At 34.1% G+C, this 18,546-nt stretch overlaps 1 protein-coding gene across 1 annotated transcript in view; it reads left to right on the top strand.

Annotated features, from left to right (window-relative positions):
• The window catches only part of CDH18 (cadherin 18), a 1,074,788-nt gene that overhangs the window by 289,515 nt on the left and 766,727 nt on the right, over positions 1-18,546 (top strand). The window contains exon 2 of the mRNA XM_030813926.1: positions 13,794-13,855. The gene's annotated coding sequence lies outside the window, so the exon portion shown is untranslated. The remainder of the gene's footprint in view (positions 1-13,793; positions 13,856-18,546) is intronic.

Genomic DNA, 18,546 nt, shown 5'->3' with positions numbered 1-18,546 from the left:
GCCTGGTCAACATGGTGAAACTCCGTCTCTACTAAAAATACAAAAAAAAAAAAAAAAAAAAAAAAAAAAAATCAGCCGGGCATGCTGGCACGTGCCTGTAATCCCAGCTACTCAGGAGGCTGAGGCAAGACAATCACTCACTTGAACCCGGGAGGCAGAGATTGCAGTGAGGTGAAATCGCACCACTGTACTCCAGCCTGGGCGATGGAGTGAGACCCTGTCTCAAATAAACAAACAAACAAACATACTTTTTTCTCTTGTACTATGGAAATAGTGTAACTATAATTTCTATATTTATTTCTTATCTCCTCAAATTCAAATTGCTGCCAAAAGGAAATGTTTAGACTGCAAAGCTTTCAGGTTATTTTCCTGCATAAAGCATTCTGTAGTGTATTAGTCAGGGTTCTTCAAATAAATAGAACCAATAAGCTAGGTAGATAGAGATTTATTACAAGGGATTGACTCACTCAGTTATGGAGGCTGAGAAGTCCTGCAATCTGACATTGGCAAGCTGGAGACTGAGGAAAGATGGTATTGTTCCAGGACAAACCCAGAAGCCTGAGAACCAGGGGAGACAATGGTGTAAGTCACAGCCCATGTCAAAGTCCCTAAAACCAAGAGTGCCTCTATCCAAGAGGAGGAGAAGATGGATGTCCCAGCTCAAGCAGAGGGTGCATTTGCCCTGCTTCCCTTTTTTGGTTTATTTAGATCTTCAATAGATTTGGTGATGTCCACCCACATTTGTGAGGTCAATCGTCTTTACTAGCTACCAATTCAAAAGCTAATCTTTTCCAGAAACACATCCACTGACACACCCAGAAATAATGCTTTCCCAGTTTTCAGAGCATCTCATAGTCCGTTCAAGTTGGCACATAAAATTAATCTTCATATCTTGTCTTTTATCACCAATAACTGGTGTTCAAGAGAGTGCTCATTGCTCTAGCAATGTAAAAATCTAGCATGGTACAGCCATAAAATATATTTTTTATTTTAATTTTTATGCATAAGTATATCAGAATGGTATACCCAGTTTTCCACTTATTTGAAAATAAATGTAATTTTTAAAAAAATTTTGATACTCCTTCAGTCTTGGTTTAAGTCCATGTTCTTAGCTTACTATAATCTCTTGCGTTGCCCCTGAGCCTTGTATTCCTGGGCTTTCTGGAATAAACTGGCACTTCTATTTTGAATGTTTCTTTTGTCAAGCAGAAATTGTATACATCCAGATAATTACAAAACTGTACATTTATTCCAAAGGAGTTTTGCTATGTATTTTTCACAAATAACAAAACACTCTTGGCATTCATAGAGGAAAAAGGAGTTTATTAAATTTTTTTTGGACTTTTTTCTCTTGACTTTTAGGAATATTTTTCTATTAATGAAACACTCTATTTTTCTTTATAATAACCAGGAAAAAAAAGTTTGTCTTTTCAGAGAAGTATCAACTCTAACGGACAGTGTAGTTAGAGAAAAGGACATAAATATTAGGGAGGAAATATAAAATAAATGTAATTTCAAAGTTGCTCATTAACTATAATCTAATATGAATAACTGATGTGTGTTTTCTTAGGCAAAATTGGGATAATGATGACATTTGTTTGTCTGAGATTGAATTGGGTTTATTTAGATATCTTCAGGTTATCTCAGTCATCTCTCGTATCATTATCAATTTGTATCCTGAGATCATTTTTCTTTTCCTTAAATCTTTGTTCTTTTTGCCAGAAAAGCATTCTTGGGAAACTAGTCACCACAATAGATTTGTCAACCAGTAAAATGGAGAATTTAGACTGTGTTTGATGAATATCTTAGCTCACTTTCCTGCTGGGCATAAAAATGTACCCAGTCTGTCAAAGAAGCACTAATTTTATGTCACTCTAAAGCCACATATTTTTCAAAACCAAGATTTTGAAATGTAAAATATTGGACTTATTTTATTATGTGTGACTTTTTAAAAATAGTTGATTGTTAATAATGAATTGGATCATAGAGAAAACTTTAGATACCTAACAAGATTTCTCCGCTTTGTGGGGTTTTGTTGTGGTGGTTTCTGTGTCTTTATGTATATAGATATCTACAACAGCCATATTTTCAATTGCCAATTTTACGTGATCTACTGAAGATTAAAATGGTGCTTCAGAATTAGCATGATACAGGATGGTGAAAAATTTGATATTTCGTGTATATATTATATATTTATATGTACACACTATTAAATTAAATATTTTCATATTTCATTAATATCTGACTTTGGGCTATCATTCACAACTTGTAATGATTTGCTGAAGTAATTTTGTAATAATTATGCTAATATTTACATTTTTATGCCTTGGGATAATTTTAAAGCACTTTTTGATTAAGATTCTTTGGAGAACTCAATATGCAAACTAGTATCTTGGTCAAGAACATCAGTATCTTCATTGGCAAAATTCACTGTTTCATAGAGTATTCATGGTCTGGTTGTAGCATTTAAACTGAAGCATTATTATATCTGTAGTTAACACTAACTAGGTAAATAACTCAGAAAAATTATCCATATGTATTAAATTAAAATAATAATGAGGCTCTTATAAAGTATAATTTGAATTGGTTGCATTTGAGGTACTTTTACATTGTTATTAATTCCTTTTACAAACTAAATATTTAGATTGAAAAAGAAATACATTTTAATGACTATGTATAAGTAGAATAGATATGCCATTTATTCTACATACCGTTATGTATTTGTATTTTTATATTTAGGTAAATAAAATTTAAAATACCATAACCTTTTCCTTAGCTAGTAGTAAACAATGAAAGAACTCACACCTGATGAAATTTATGAAGTCTTCTTCTCCAGCCTATGCACAAGCTGGTGGATAGTTTTTGATCCCAGTAGAAACATGAAAATTATCCAGAAAATAATATTAGTAACATTTCTGGTAAAATGGGGGTTAAATTTCAAATCCAATTGATATGTTTATAAAATAAGTGGAGAATAAGAGTAGTCAGGGTTCTCTAGAGGGACAGAACTAATAGGATATATATATTTTACATATATATCCTATTATATACTCCCCATATATATATATATATGGAGATTATTACATATTAACTTACATGATCACAAGGTCCCACAATAGGCTGTCTGCAAGCTGAGGAGCAAGGAGAGCCAGTCCAAGTCCTAAAACTGAAGAACTTAGAGTCTGACGTTCTAGGGCAGGAAGCATCCAGGACGGGAGAAAGATGTTGGCTGGGAGGCTAGGCCAGTCTCATAGCTTCACATTTCTGCCTGCTTTATATATATTCGCTGGCAGCTAATTAGATTGTTTCCGCCAGATTAAGGGTAGATATGCTTTCCTCAGCCCACTGACTCAAATGTTAATCCCTTTGGCAATACCCTCACAGACACACCCAGGATCAATACTTTGTATCCTTCAATCAAGTTGACACTCAGTATTAACCATCACAGTAGGTACCTAAAAATAATTGGTACCCATAACTCTACTAAAAATCATTAATCTGGAAAAAAAAGTTAGGCAATTAAATGTTGTGACCATGAAGCTCATATCTTTTCTTCAGTTAATAGAGTAAAAAAAAAAGACTTCTTTGAGGTCATTTTTTATTCTAGCAATATAGTTTTACATAAAATATTCTATTATCACCAAATCATCAGTGAAAAATGTGATTATTGCTGAAATGTGAAATGAATTTAACAATATAATATATTCACAGTGTTTTCCCATGTTCTTCTCTTAGATTTACAGGACAATGAAAAGTTTGAAAAGTGACTTCTGTGAACATTGTAGGTGTATTTCTCTACATAGTAGCATAAAAGTTGTCCTATTTAAAATTTATTATCTTGGCCAGGTGCAGTGGCTCACGCCTGTAATCCCAGCACCCTGGGAGTCCGAGGCGGGTGGATCAACTGAGGTCAGGAGTTTGAGACCAGCCAGACCAACATGGAGAAACCCTGTCTCTACTAAAAATACAAAATTAGCCAGGTGTGTTGGCACATGCCTGTAATCCCAGATACTCTGGAGGCTGGGCAGAAAATTTGTTTGAACCCAGGAGATGGAGGTTGCAGTTAGCCGAGATCGCGCCATTGCACTCCAGCCTGGGCAACAAGACCAAAACTCCATCTCAAAAAATAAAATAAAATAAATAAAACAAAATAAAATAAAATAAAAATTTATTATCTCAATTACCTTATCTCTGCACTAAGGTGAGTCAGTTTGATCAAAACATTTGAAAATTATATTAGATTTTAAGAACTGAGGAAAGTTCCACAGAGAACATTGTGAACTGATTGTGTAGACGTATGTCATCCTTTTGAATGATGCAATTTTAAAACATTATGTCATCTTTGGTTAGTATTTAATGGAATTTTACCTATAGAAATTGAGTAGAGCAGGAAAGCTACTGCCTATGCTTTTCTTCAAGGTAGAAAATAGAATTAATACAATGTTCTCTGCTAAGGAAAGAACACACAGCTCTGGAGAGTAGAACAGTAGACTACTATATGTTTTGTCATTTCCATGGCGTCTTACACCCATAGCGAGAAATGCTAGCATCTCATTGCCGCATCATTGATCATTATTCATATAGAACACACATGCTTGTTATTAGATAATTCATCTACTCTTTGTGTTTATTTTGAAATAAAATAATACCTACAAATACCTTTAAAAATCATAATGAATTAAGAAAGTAAAATGATAATTTGTTTATTCACCAATAAGCTCGATTTCTCTAGGTTCCTCTCTGATCCCTTGTTCATCTCTCTTACATGGAGTAATCCGTAAGAAGCAAACATATTTTTGTCTTCCATGTTTCAAAATACTTAGTGTATTGATTAAAATAATGATTCATGCCTTTCAGAGTTGAATTAATTTAAAGTATATATAGACTTAGAACACATTCATAAGTGTTCTTTTATTCTCCAATACATTTTTCATCAAAAAGTCAACCTACCTACTAACTTTCGATTACCATGAGACAGTATTTCTCACAATTTTAGTCTTAGGACAATTTTGAAGTCTTAAAACATATTAAAAACCCATTTTTTTAATGATTTGTATGAGCCAGTAGTTACTATATTATGAATAAAAACTAAAGATTTAAAAAATATCCATTTCACTAACTTATTTAAAAATAATGCAGATGTAATATGTTAACATAAGTATTTTAAACAAATATGTTTTCCAAGATGAAAAAAATTAATAATAAGTTTGTCATTGTTTTACATTTTTTGCAAATCTCTTTAATGTTTGGCTTCTGGCATAATAGAACCAGTTGAATTTTTACATCTGCTTCTATGTTTCAATCATTGCAATATGCTGTTTAGTTGAAGCACATAAAAAAATCTGACTTTATTCATACATGTAGTTGAAAAGGGAGGCATTTTAAAATCCTTTTTCAGATAATTGTGAGTTTTTTAAATAGTACACCTGAACTCAACAACTGGTAGGTTTTATAAAGGTTAATTGCCAAATGGAACCTAAAACTACTTTATTAAACTTTTATATTTTGTTAATTAAAATCCATTGTTCAATCTTACACTGTGAAAACATTTGTTACCCACATATTATTTGTAACATTTTTTTACCCATGCATCAATTATTTTTTAAAAAGTTGTTCACAAAGATGTATGTATCTTTCAATATGGACACACATTATTTTAAAAATCACAATTGCTAATATCAATAATCTCATCAGGAAATTATTTAAGGGTTACAGTACTGTCGAATCCATGGGACAAATGCAAGCTTTCCAAAATTTTATGTTTGTTTGAAATATTGAACTTAATCACTGGCAACAAATGCTAACAAGTAGTTTCCTTGAAGAGGCAGGGTCTCTTTTCACAGTCAAAAAAATATCTACCCAATACCCAACTTTAAGCAATCACAATTTTTTTTCTGACACTATGCAAGATAAAAACTAGGTAAAAACAGTGTTCCATGAGAGAACAGCTAGTGTAGCTCACAGCTCACAACTCAAACATGTACTTGGCTTCATAACACAGTATCAGAGCTTCATGGGTAGTTCTGATTTCTGCACAATGAATACAAAAAACAATGCATGCTCGAGGGTACATAATTGTGTATGTGTATTTTTTTTATCAAGGAGAAATTGACCTCTTTTTCCCTCCCTTCATCCCTCTGTCCCCCTGTCCCTGTGTCTCCTTCCCCTCCCCTCCCCTCCCCTCCCCTCCCTTCCCTTCCCTTTTCTCCCCCTTTCTTCCTTCTTTTCTTTTTCTCTTTCTCTTTTCTTCCTCCCTTCTTTCTTTCTTGCTTGTGTTAAGTGTTGAAGAATACAATGAGTCGTAATATGGTTTAGAGCCACTTTCTTGATGTATGCAAAGGCACCAGTGTTTCTCAAATCAATTAATTACTTAACTGATCAATTTTTAATTTACAAATACAATTGTATATATTTCTAGCATACAACATGATAACTGATATATGTAGACATTACTGAATGGCTAAATCAAAGGCATTGGTATTTTTACCCACCATCATTTTTTTTAGCATCATTGTCACTGTCAACACAGTGAAAACAGAAAATACATCATTTGATTATTACAAAAATAGTTTCAGCCTCGAACACCCCTGACAGGCTCTCAGGAATCCCCATAGGACTAGGGACCACATTTCAAATACCACTGCCTTAATTCAATTTTTGATGTCACACTCTCAGTACCTTAGAATTCATGCAAATGTATTATGGAAGAACAACATAAAACCTGACATAATTTAAGGATACATTTTAATGAACAATTTTATAGAAAATATTACTATCAAGTTTAGGTTCTCATTATCAAGTCCCTTCCAATATTGTGAAAACACGTTGAAGAGGACTGACCTAGTTATTGCTCTGTGAGCCCTTTAAGCCAGGGCTACTAAATTATTGTCACTTACAAACATAATTAGCACATCTCATTAGCTAATGAAGATAATGACCATTACAATTATCTCCCAATTTATGGTTTCCCATTTATCACAATTTAACAACAATGCTGTTTAAGCATTATAACAAAATTGGCTTACAAATGGCCCCTACTCTAACAAGCAGCACCTTGTATCAAGGAGCAAACTATTATTTATTCATTACATCCTAATTATATTATATAGTGGAGTTGTACTGCTGATGACATTCCAATGCTATTCAGTCAATACAATCTGAATTACCATTTTTAGGTTGAAAGTACAAAGCCACACCACACAGAATATAACTATTTTTCGCCGGCAATCCTTATTTACAAAGCAGTTATTGTTAATTTCTACATTCCAAGGAGCAATGGATTATTTATTCATTGCATTCTAATTATATTCCATAGTAGAGTTGTATTGCTGATGATTTGCCAATGCTATTCAGTCAATACAATCTGAATTATCATTTTAGGTTGAAAGTACAAAGCCACACCACACAGAATATAACTATTTTTCTCTAGCAATTTTTTTTTTTTTTTTAGATGGAGTCTTGCTCTTTTGCCCAGGCTGGAGTGCAGTGGCTCGATCTCAGCTCACTGCAAGCTCTGCCTCCCAGGTTCACACCATTCTCCTGCCTCAGCCTCCCCAGTAGCTGGGGCTACAGGTGCCCGCCACCATGCCTGGCTATTTTTTTTGTATTTTTAGTAGAGACGGGGTTTTACCATGTTAGCCAAGATGGTATCGATCTCCTGACCTCGTGATCTGCCCACCTCAGCCTCCCAAAGTGCTGGGATTAGAGGCGTGAGCCATCGCGCCCGGCCTTTAGCAATTCTTATTTACAAAACACTTATTGTTAATTTCTACATTTCAAGAATTTAAATAAAGGATACATAATTACTTATACAAATAGAGTATAAAAGCATTTCATAAATAATCTTATTTATAATTTGTAAGTGCTCTATTTTTCAAACTCCTTATTTTGTTTTTTCTAAAAAATTATTTTCTAGGTTTTAAGTACAATTTAAGAATATATGACATAATATTTTTTAAAGTTTTCATAATTGTTAACATTCTCAAAAGGATAATATGGAATGAAAGACTATTTGGGGACTACTGAAAGAATGCATTTATATTTAACTAAGCAAAATGTTCAATTAGGAATTTATGGATTCCTAATATTATTTTGAGGGTTGATGAATTATTGGTCTATTGCCACACGACAAATTATCACAAATGTACTGGGTTAAAACAGCATCCAATTATTTCATAGTTTTTGTAAATCAGGCCTGTAGGCCTGAGTTAGCTGGCTATCACAAGGCTAAACCATGTATTGGTCAGGACTATGATCCCACCTGAGGCTCAAGGTCTTCTCCAAGTTTATTTAATTCATTGAAAGAATGTAGTTCCTTGCAGTTATAGAACTAGGTTTCCCATCTTCTGCTGTCTATTAGCCAGATGTCACTTTCAGCTTCCAGAAGTAGCCCTTAGGACCTAACCAAAATAGTATCTTACTTCTGCAAAGTCAGCAGGAGAATCAGCCTGCTATGGTGGAGTCTTACAATGTAACATAACATAACATACCATCATACTAACAGACTGACTAGCCCATCATATTCTTAGATCCTACCCACACTCAAGGTAAAATGATTATACAGTACCTGTACAATAGGGGGTGGGAATCTACTACTCTCTGATACAGAACTATTTAAGTCTTTCTGAAATGCAAAATATGTCCACCCCCTTTCAGGGTTCCTCAGATTCTCATCCCATTACACCATCAGCTCAAAATCCAGAATCTCATCAAAATATCATCAATTCAGTATAACTTATAAATCAAATCCAAGCATATATAAGAGGCCTCAATGTAATTCATTAAGTAGAGCCCCTGGAGCACAATTCTCTACTGTGAAGTTGCACAACTTAAGAGACAAGTTATTGCCCCCCAACTCTCCCAATTTATAATGGTGGGACAAGGATAGGACAACATTTATCAACATTGTTTCAAAAATAGGAAAATGGAAGATGAGCAGCAATAACTAGTCCCTAACACCCCATCAAGAAAATCCAGCATTTCAGAAGTGTTGGGGACAGCAATAACTGGTACCTTACACTTGTGAAAATGTTGGATTTTCTCGATTGGATTTTACAGTTTATCTAAAGGCTGTGGCTCTTGGTTGAGACAATCTGTAAGGCATACCCTTAATTTATTGAAAGGAACTTAGTGTGAATTAAGTCTTCCTGACATTTTGAACTTTCCAAGATTTTAACTAAGGGTTGTGCAGTAGCACCTCCACTTTTTTTCTGTTTGTAAGACATACTTTCAGCAGCCATTTTTGGTAGGCATCTCTTGCCACTTGAAAAGGACAATTATTTTAAAAAATCATCTACTTCTATTCATGTCTACCCTTTCCTCAATCTATCTCTCTTCTCTCACATTTTACTATAAACGACAAGAAGAATCCAGGCAGCATCTGTGGCATTTAGCTATACAGTTGACTCTTGAACAACACAGGAGCTCGGGGGACTAATCCTCTGTGCAGCTGAACATCCACAAATGGCTTTTGACTTCTGAAAACTTAACTGCTAATGGGTTACTGTTGACGAGCAGCCTTACAGATAACATATACAGTCAGTTAACACATATTTTGTATGTTCTATGTATTAAATACTGTATTCTAAAGTAAGCTAGAGAAAAATGTAAATAAGAAAGTCATAAGAAAGAGAAAATAGATTTACTATTCATGAAGTGGAAGTAGGTCGTCATAAAGGACTTCATCCTTATTTTCTTCACAATGAGTAGTCTGAGTAGGAGGAGGAAAAGGAAGGGTTGGTCTTGGGGCCTCAGGGGTGGCAGAGGTGGGAGAAAGTCCACATAAAAGTGGAACCATGTAGTTCAAACCTATGTTGTTCAAAGATCAGCTATATATCCAATTTCATCATTTAAAAGCTCTGATTGGTGCATAACCACAGTACGTAGTTTTGCTAATATTCTTTTACTCCATAGCACAATTCCATCTCTCTTCTAGTTTTCAGTAACATTCCTCACTTTCCTCTGAGCCCTCCCTCAGGGGGCTGAGGGCCTGAGCGTCTTTAAAATCCAGTTTTCTAACAATTGGTTCAGGGGGATTTATACTTTCACTCTTGTGCTTCTTCAAATCCTTTTAGCTTCTACTAACTTTCTGGTTTCAAAGCCAGTCACATTATTTTTAGGCGTTTGTTGGAGCAGCACACCATATTCAAGTCCCAAACACTGTATTTATTTTCTGTTGTGGGTGATAAATTATCTCAAGGTTTCCTTGGGTCAGGAGTTTGGACATGGCTTACCTAGGTTCTCTGCTCAGGGACTTCACTAGCAAAAATCAAGGTTTTAACTAGGGCTTGACCTCATATGAATCTCAGGGTCAATACACCTGGAGTTCACTTTTTGATTACTCATACCAGCTTTCTCTGAGTTATTTGGATGGAAAACCAGGCAATTGCCACCTCTTCACTATTCCTGTAGTATTAGGGTATTTTAGGACTCTCGGTTTCCGATTTAATGATACTAAACATATAAGTACGAAAGTAATGATAATCAAAACCGTCCATGTTGTAAGAATTGGGCATTGGATGGAAAAATAATTAAAATTAAATACAAATAAATAAAAATTAAAAGTTATTATAACCATATATGTGATAGTTAATTTGTTCATGAATTAATTGGTGGCTTGTTGCTGATCCAATATCATGTTAGAAATACTTATTTAAGGTTAAACAGCATTAAAATATCAAAATTTATGTGCAGTTTAACATTACAAACACAACTTTTCACATGGTGGATTGCCCTTTCTGCTGTTTAAATTCAGTTATTGGAATGCTGAATGAAACCAAGTATAGTAAAGATGGTTAGCAAATTACATGAGTAAATATTGGATGAAGAAATAGTTATTGGATATGAGTTTTCCTTGGAGGAGGACATGACTTCAGGAGAAAAGCTTACTTCAACAGACATCTACATATTTTTTTCTTACTGACACTCTTACAGAGAGCTTCTGATTTTTAAAAATAAAAACTTGAATTCTTATTTTTATTTGGCCTGGCTCTATAAAAACGCAATTAGACACTTACAACAAAAGATTCTAATATTATGTTATTATGCTGCCACATAATATTATGTTTTGCTGTTGTTATTTCTGGACAACCTGTAGAGACTTTAGTTATTGTGGTTATATTATAAACCTGTAAATTGGTGAATGAATTGAAATGAAGAGCTCTGCAAAATAACATAGAAAATTTTGAAGCACTGGCCTATATAATAAATGAGAATACATTTTGTACAACTACATGTATATTTTTAACACACTCCTTCTCTAGTTAAGAGTGTCCTTTATTATCATTTCAAGAGCTCAGACATGAAAATGAATACTGCTGAAATTTTCTGTAAAATAACTGTTGTATTTTAAAACATTAGGCACACTGAGATTGATAAAGGAGACAAGATAGTGTGATTTCAAGTGAAGTGAAATATGTTTCTTAGTAGAAGTAAATATTATAAATTCTTTTTCAAAAGTATTTGAATGGATCTTTCATTGCATTTAAATAAATGTATACAATGCAGGAAATTGAATTGTTTATTGGTGACATTTCCTAATTGATAAGAGTTTTTGTCAATATGCTAAGAACTATTAAAACTTAATTTTCTTTTGTCAGATATTAAACAGTTATATAAGGAGACTGTATCACACTTAGAGTCAGAGTTGTGCATTGGGCTCTATGCACTGCACAGGGTGCTGCTTATTCTATCATAGCAATAGAGCTAAGATAAAATGATCAGGCATATGCTTTTTGCTTTATTTCCAAAAAGCCTATATTAACCTTAGCAGAAAATGTGAACTATGTATAAATAGGTCTCCACATGCTTACACATGATTTTCCATAGAGTAGAATATTCTAATAACTCAATTTTTAAAATTATTGCTTGGAAATATTTGCTGCTTCTCACCCCAAATCATGTGAGCATGGGTTACAGTACACATATTCTGCCTTAGTTATGATTAACACCAGTTCCTAATGACAGCCCACCTGAACACTGTATCATCACTAGTTCCTAGAATTAAACTTGGAAATCAGTCACATCAAATATTATTTACCTCTTAGTTTTAGGAAGGTCATTTTGGAAAAGGTTCATGGAGCTGTTCTAGTAACCCTGAAGCTTATGTGTTCTAATAGAATCTGAAAGTTTTGCCCCGATAAGTAGGTAAAGGATGATGATAGATAGATAGATAGATAGATAGATAGATAGATAGATAGATAGATAGATACAGATGATAGATATAGATAGATAGATACAGATGATAGATATAGATAGATAGATAGATAGATACAGATGATAGATATAGATAGATAGATAGATAGATACAGATGATAGATATAGATAGATAGATAGATAGATAGATAGATAGATAGATAGATAGACAGAGACCACCAAACTACTACAAATCTCGTTTTTCTCTTAGTATTTCCAGAACATCACAGCCCATTTCCTACTTTTCTCATCTTAGTGATTGCTATTTCTCATTTCCCTGACTGTAAAGGACTCAGTCCTTAAATTTCATTCCTAGGTACCCCTTCCAGACACTTCAGACTCTCTTCAACTCCATATTTTTTTTCTCCTAGATACCAGTCATCTACCTGTTATGAGACATTTCTACTCTGATGAACATTGACACATCTTAATTTGTCTTTATAGCACTTAGGATAACCTTATGTACAATATATATTTGCCTATTTGGGTGTACACTTTTCTCTCGTCCACCCCTCCCAGCATTCCCAAAATATAAGTACCACAAGGGCAGTGTCTTTTATCTCTTTTGTTACGTGTTTTATTCCTAGTATAAATAATAACGTTTGGCACATAGTAGATACTCAATAAATAATTGCTGAATGACTGACATACTCCTAAAGTATTTGAGGCATCTGTTTGACCTCTGTAAGTGTAATTTTTATCAGTTTTAGGAAATAGAAATCATATATCAAATCACATTGTCAACTAAGGACATAGCTGATTTGGGCTAAGAAGGTCAGAGAATAAGCATAATTCTTATGCTCCTGCTTTTGGGTTCTGAAAGGGATTATTATCTTCTGAGAACACATTTTTACCTCTTAGTTTTCTTCTTTTAATATTGACTTTCCAATGTTAACACTTTGATCCAGTGAGCATTATGTTGTATATACATACAACATATATATTATTTGGTATAATGCATGTAATGTATACATTAGGGATTATATTCAAGTTTTAATTTATTGAAATATCTAATAGTTACAATTCTAGAACAATATATATTTTTTATTGATTTACAATACTCCCTTGTTAATCGTATTATACTTTAGGTTATACTGAACCTTGTTTCTTGCATTTCTATTCTGATCTTTCATATTCTCTTTGTTTGAAAGTGTAGTAGTTATTAAAATCATAAAACCTTAAAGTTATTAAAATAACTTATAAACATTAATATGTAAAATCACTAAAATAGTTTATATTTAAATTTTGACCATGTTTAAGACATAATACTAAGTATTTAAATAAATTGTAACACTGAAGTTAAAACTTCTTTATGTCTTGACGTACCAAGGTCAAAGAACAAGACTAAATTGCCCATATCTACATGGCTAACACATGACAGAGCTAAAATTCTAACTGGACATAGTTTCAAAATGTCATGCTCTAAAAAGGAAAAAAAAATCTAGCAGTTCAAACTTCTCAAAAATTTATCTCTTTAAAAATGTATTTGCTCTCCAAACTCCATTCTGTTTAATGTATAACATAATAAATATGTTTTAATTATGCATAGATTTTTATGTGTTGAAATATATGTTTTATATTTTTGTTTTATTTTTATGCAGGACTCAACCACAGCAATATATAAGAAGAACACACACCAAACATTCCTGAAGAGATTTATAAGGTAAAACTTATAATTTCTCTTATAAATTAAAAATTTATAAATTTCTGCTAAAATATTTCTGTAATAAATTTCTGTTAAAATATTATAGAAATGTCAAAATTATTGTCATAGTTTCTCTTAAGGATCATCTGGAATTACACTGAATTATTTAGAAATTTAGCATCTTCTGTGTTTTAAAATCACTCTTTAAGAAACTCAACTTTTGTTTATATATGGGGGTACATGTGCAAGTTTGTTACATGAGTATATTGTACCCAGATAGTGATATTGTACCCAGTGGTTTTTCAACCCATCTTCCCTCTCCTTCCCTCCTTCTTCCAGCGGTCTTCCATGTCTTTTGTTCCCTTATTTATGTCCATGTGTGTTCAATTTTAGCTCTCATTTATAGGCGAGAAAGTGGTATTTGTATTTTTGTTGTTGTTGTTCCTGATTTAATTTGCTTAAGATTATGGCCTTCAGTTCCATTCACGTTGCTGCAGAGGATGTGATTTTATTCCTTTTTTATGGCTGCATAGTATTCTATGGTGTATATGTACCACATTTTTTTTATCCAATCTACCATTAATGGGCACCTAGGCTGATTCCATGTCTTTGCTATTGTGCTTAGTGTTGCAATGAACATACAAGTGCATGTGTCTTTTGGTGTAAAGATCTATTTTCCTTTGGGTATATACACAGTAATGCAATTGCTGGCTTGAATGGTAGTTCTGTTTTAAGTTCGTTGAGAACTCTCCAAACTTCTTGCCACTGTGGCTGAACATAATTTACATTCTAGCCAACATGAATAAGAGTTCTCTTTTCTTTACAGCCTTTCCAGGATCTGTTGCATGTGTGGTAGCAGGTGTCATTCTTTTAGTTCCATGTTTAGCACTCCCTTAAGGACCTCTTGTAAGGCTGTTCTAGTTGAAATAAATTCCCTTAGCATTTGCTTATCAAACAAAGGTTTTATTTCTTCTGCACCTATGAAGTTAGTTTGGTGGGAAATAAAATTCTTGGTTGTATTTTATTTTCTTTAAGAATGCTGAAAATAGGCTGGGTGCAGTGGCTCATGCCTGTAATCCCAACACTTTAGGAGGATGAGGCAGGCTGATTACCTGAGGTCAGGAGTTCAAGACCAGCCTGGCCAACGTGTGAAACCCTGCCTCTACTCAAAATACAAAAATTAGCTAGGTGTGGTGGCACATGCCTGTAATCCCAGCTGCTCGGGAGGCTGAGGCAGGAGAATCACTTGAACCTGAGAAGCGGAGGTTGCAGTGAGCCAAGATAGCACCACTGCACTCTAGCCTGGGCAACAGAGCTAAACTCCATCTCAGAAAAACAAACAAAATGAATGCTAAAAATAGGTGTCAATCTATTCTGGCTTGCTAGCCTCGTGGGTTTTTGTACATGACTTTGTACATGATGTGACCCTTCTCTCTAGCTTCCTTTATGAACTTTTTCTTTTGTGTTGACTTTGGTGAATCTGATGACTATGTGCCCTGGGAATTTTCATCTTGTGTAGTATCTAGCTGAGCTTCTCTGTATTTGTTGGATTTACATGTCAACCTCTAGAGAAATTAGAGAGATTTTTGTGGACTATATCTTCAAATATATATTCAAGCTGCTTATTCTCTCTCCTTCACTTTCAGGAATGCCAATAAGTCATAGACTTGTTCTCTTTGTATAATCCCATATTGCTTGGAGATTTTGTTTAACTTTTTACATCTTTTAAAAATTTTTGTCTGACTGAGTTAATTCCAAGAACCAGTCTTCAAGCTCTGAGAATCTTTACTTGGTTTGGTCAATTCTACTGTTAATTCTTCTGATTATGTTATTAAATTCTTGCAGTGAAAAGTTCAGTATGGCTCTTTTTAAAAAAAAATGGTTATTACATCATTCAGCTCTTGGATCATTTTACTGGATTCTTTGGATCCCTTGGATGGGGTTTTAATGTTTTCCTGAATCTCGATGAGTTTCCTTAGCATCCAGATTTTGAATTTGGTATCTATCATTTTAATTATGTCAAACTAGTTAAGTTCCATTGCTGGGGATCTAGTGGACATATTTAGAGATAAGCAGACACTCTCACTTGAATTTCCAGAATTCTTCCTCATCTGGGAGAATTGGTGTTCCTTTACCTGTGGTGTATGTTGAGTACAGTTAGTTGGCTATGTTTCTGGATACTTTCAGAGGGCTAATGCTCTGTACAAGATCTTTATGTGTCAGTGAATTCTTGTGCCTAGTTTCACAGGTGTGCATATTAGCAAGATAATTTTTGGTGTTGTAGTTTGGGATACAACCTAGCAGATGATACTTTAGTGTAATGGCTGGTAGCTAGACTACCATCCCGCTGCATGAGATGGTGGCATGTAGTCAGCCATCTTATCCTCCCACCCCTAAAATTACTCTTTTAAAGAATATTATTTAACCTACTGTTTTCTCAAATAAATTAAACATTTTCTTATTGGTACACTTTTTTTTTTTTTTTTTTGAGACGGAGTCTCGCTTTGTCGCCCAGGCTGGAGTGCAGTGGCGCAATCTCGGCTCACTGCAAGCTCCGCCTCCCGGGTTCAGGCAGTTCTCCTGTAGTTGGGACTACCGGCGCCCGCCACCACGCCCGGCTAATTTTTTGTATTTTTAGTAGAGATGGGGTTTCATCGTGTTAGCCAGGATGGTCTCGATGTCCTAGCCTCGTGATCTGCCCACCTCGGCCTCTTAAAGTGCTGGGATTACAGGCTTGAGCCACTGTGCCTGGCTTGGTACACTTTTTAAATGTCATAGGACATAGGACCAGCAAAGTTGCATTGACATTATGCCAACTTTTAGAGGTGTTACTAGATTTTTTTTGTAGTTCAAATGTAGAGATATAGCTGTTCCTGACTATTATAATCATTTACCTGTGTAAATCTGTTTTACTGACAATGTTTACTAACACAAAAGCCCTTATCATTGAATACCAACTAATTATAATAGCTGTCAATATTGAAAAATATAAATTGATAGTTGATAAAATATACCTTTCACTATTTTGATGAGTGATTTTTTTTGTTTTTTGTTTTTTGTTTGAGACGGAGTCTTGCTCTGTCGCCAGGCTGGAGTGCAGTGGCGTAATCTAGGCTCACTGCAACCTCCGTCTCCTGGGTTCAAGCAATTCTCCTGTGTCAGCCTCCAGAGTAGCTGGGACTAAAGGCGCGTGCCACCATGCCCAGCTATTTTTTGTATTTTTAGTAGAAAGGGGGTTTTACATGTTGGCCAGGATGATCTCGATCTCTTGACCTCGTGATCCACCCGCTTCAGCCTCCCAAAGTGATTAATATTTTTTATATACAATTGCCTTGCATAATAAAAAACAGCTGCATAAGTATTTGAATTTTTTATCCAAAAATGAAATACAACAAAGCAAGTATTAAATCAAATATACTATTTTAACTTACTTTGTGTAAAGTACACTTCGTCACACATATTCTATATAGTTTCCTAACTTTTTAGATTAGTATGTATATGTGTTATGGAATTCTCATTATTTGTATAAATGAAAAAAATTAAAAGTGCTGATATTGCAAAACATTAGATATTCTCAAATCAAATCTATTGTTTCATATAATGTGCTCATTATTATTTTTGAACATTAATTTGAAATACGGATCTTTCCGTTTGGTAATATATTAAATGCAATGCAGCAACAGCAAAATATAAACCAAACTACAATCCATTCAATCCAAAGATACAAGGCCATCCAGTTTTTAAGTGTAGATCCCTCCTGCCTCATCCCCCACCACTGCATGTTTCTTCAATGCTCCTCAAAATACTCCAACCTTGATTACATTACAAACTCTTAGCAAGGTTGAGTTTTCCTATTACATAGGCTCAGAACATATCCCTATTGCAAATACAATTTTTTTGTTTGAAAATACTTTTTGGATGCAGGAATACATGTTGTAACAATAAACAAGATATAAAAAGCATATTATACCCAAAGGACTATAAATCATGCTGCTATAAAGACACATGCACACGTATGTTTATTGCGGCACTATTCACAATAGCAAAGAGTTGGAACCAACCCAAATGTCCAACAACGATAGACTGGATTAAGAAAATGTGGCACATATACACCATGGAATACTATGCAGCCATAAAAAATGATGAGTTCGTGTCCTTTGTAGGGACATGGATGAAACTGGAAAACATCATTCTCAGTAAACTATCGCAAGGACAAAAAACCAAACACCGCATGTTCTCACTCATAGGTGGGAATTGAACAATGAGAACTCATGGACACAGGAAGGGGAACATCACACTCCGGGGACTGTTGTGGGGTGGGGGGAGGGGGGAGGGACAGCATTAGGAGATACACCTAATGCTAAATGACGAGTTAATGGGTGCAGGAAATCAACATGGCACATGGATACATATATAACAAACCTGCACATTGTGCACATGTACCCTAAAACCCTAAAGTATAATAAAAAAAAAAAAAAAAAAAAAGATTTTGTAGCATACAAAATTATCTTAATTATCTAATCAATCAATCATGTTTATCTATCGGTGTGAGCATACTTCATCATTATGGCAAAAATACAGTGGTTGGGTGTGTTTTATGAAAAAAATTGCATCAATCTTCCTGTCCCAGAATGCAAATGAAAAATTTATAACTTTAAAAATTAAAATATTAATTATAATTTATTATTAAATTATTATGTTTAAATTTT

This window comes from Nomascus leucogenys, chromosome 6 (assembly GCF_006542625.1).
Source record: "Nomascus leucogenys isolate Asia chromosome 6, Asia_NLE_v1, whole genome shotgun sequence".
Classification (NCBI taxonomy): domain Eukaryota; kingdom Metazoa; phylum Chordata; class Mammalia; order Primates; family Hylobatidae; genus Nomascus; species Nomascus leucogenys.
This window is presented reverse-complemented; position numbering and strand designations above follow the sequence as displayed.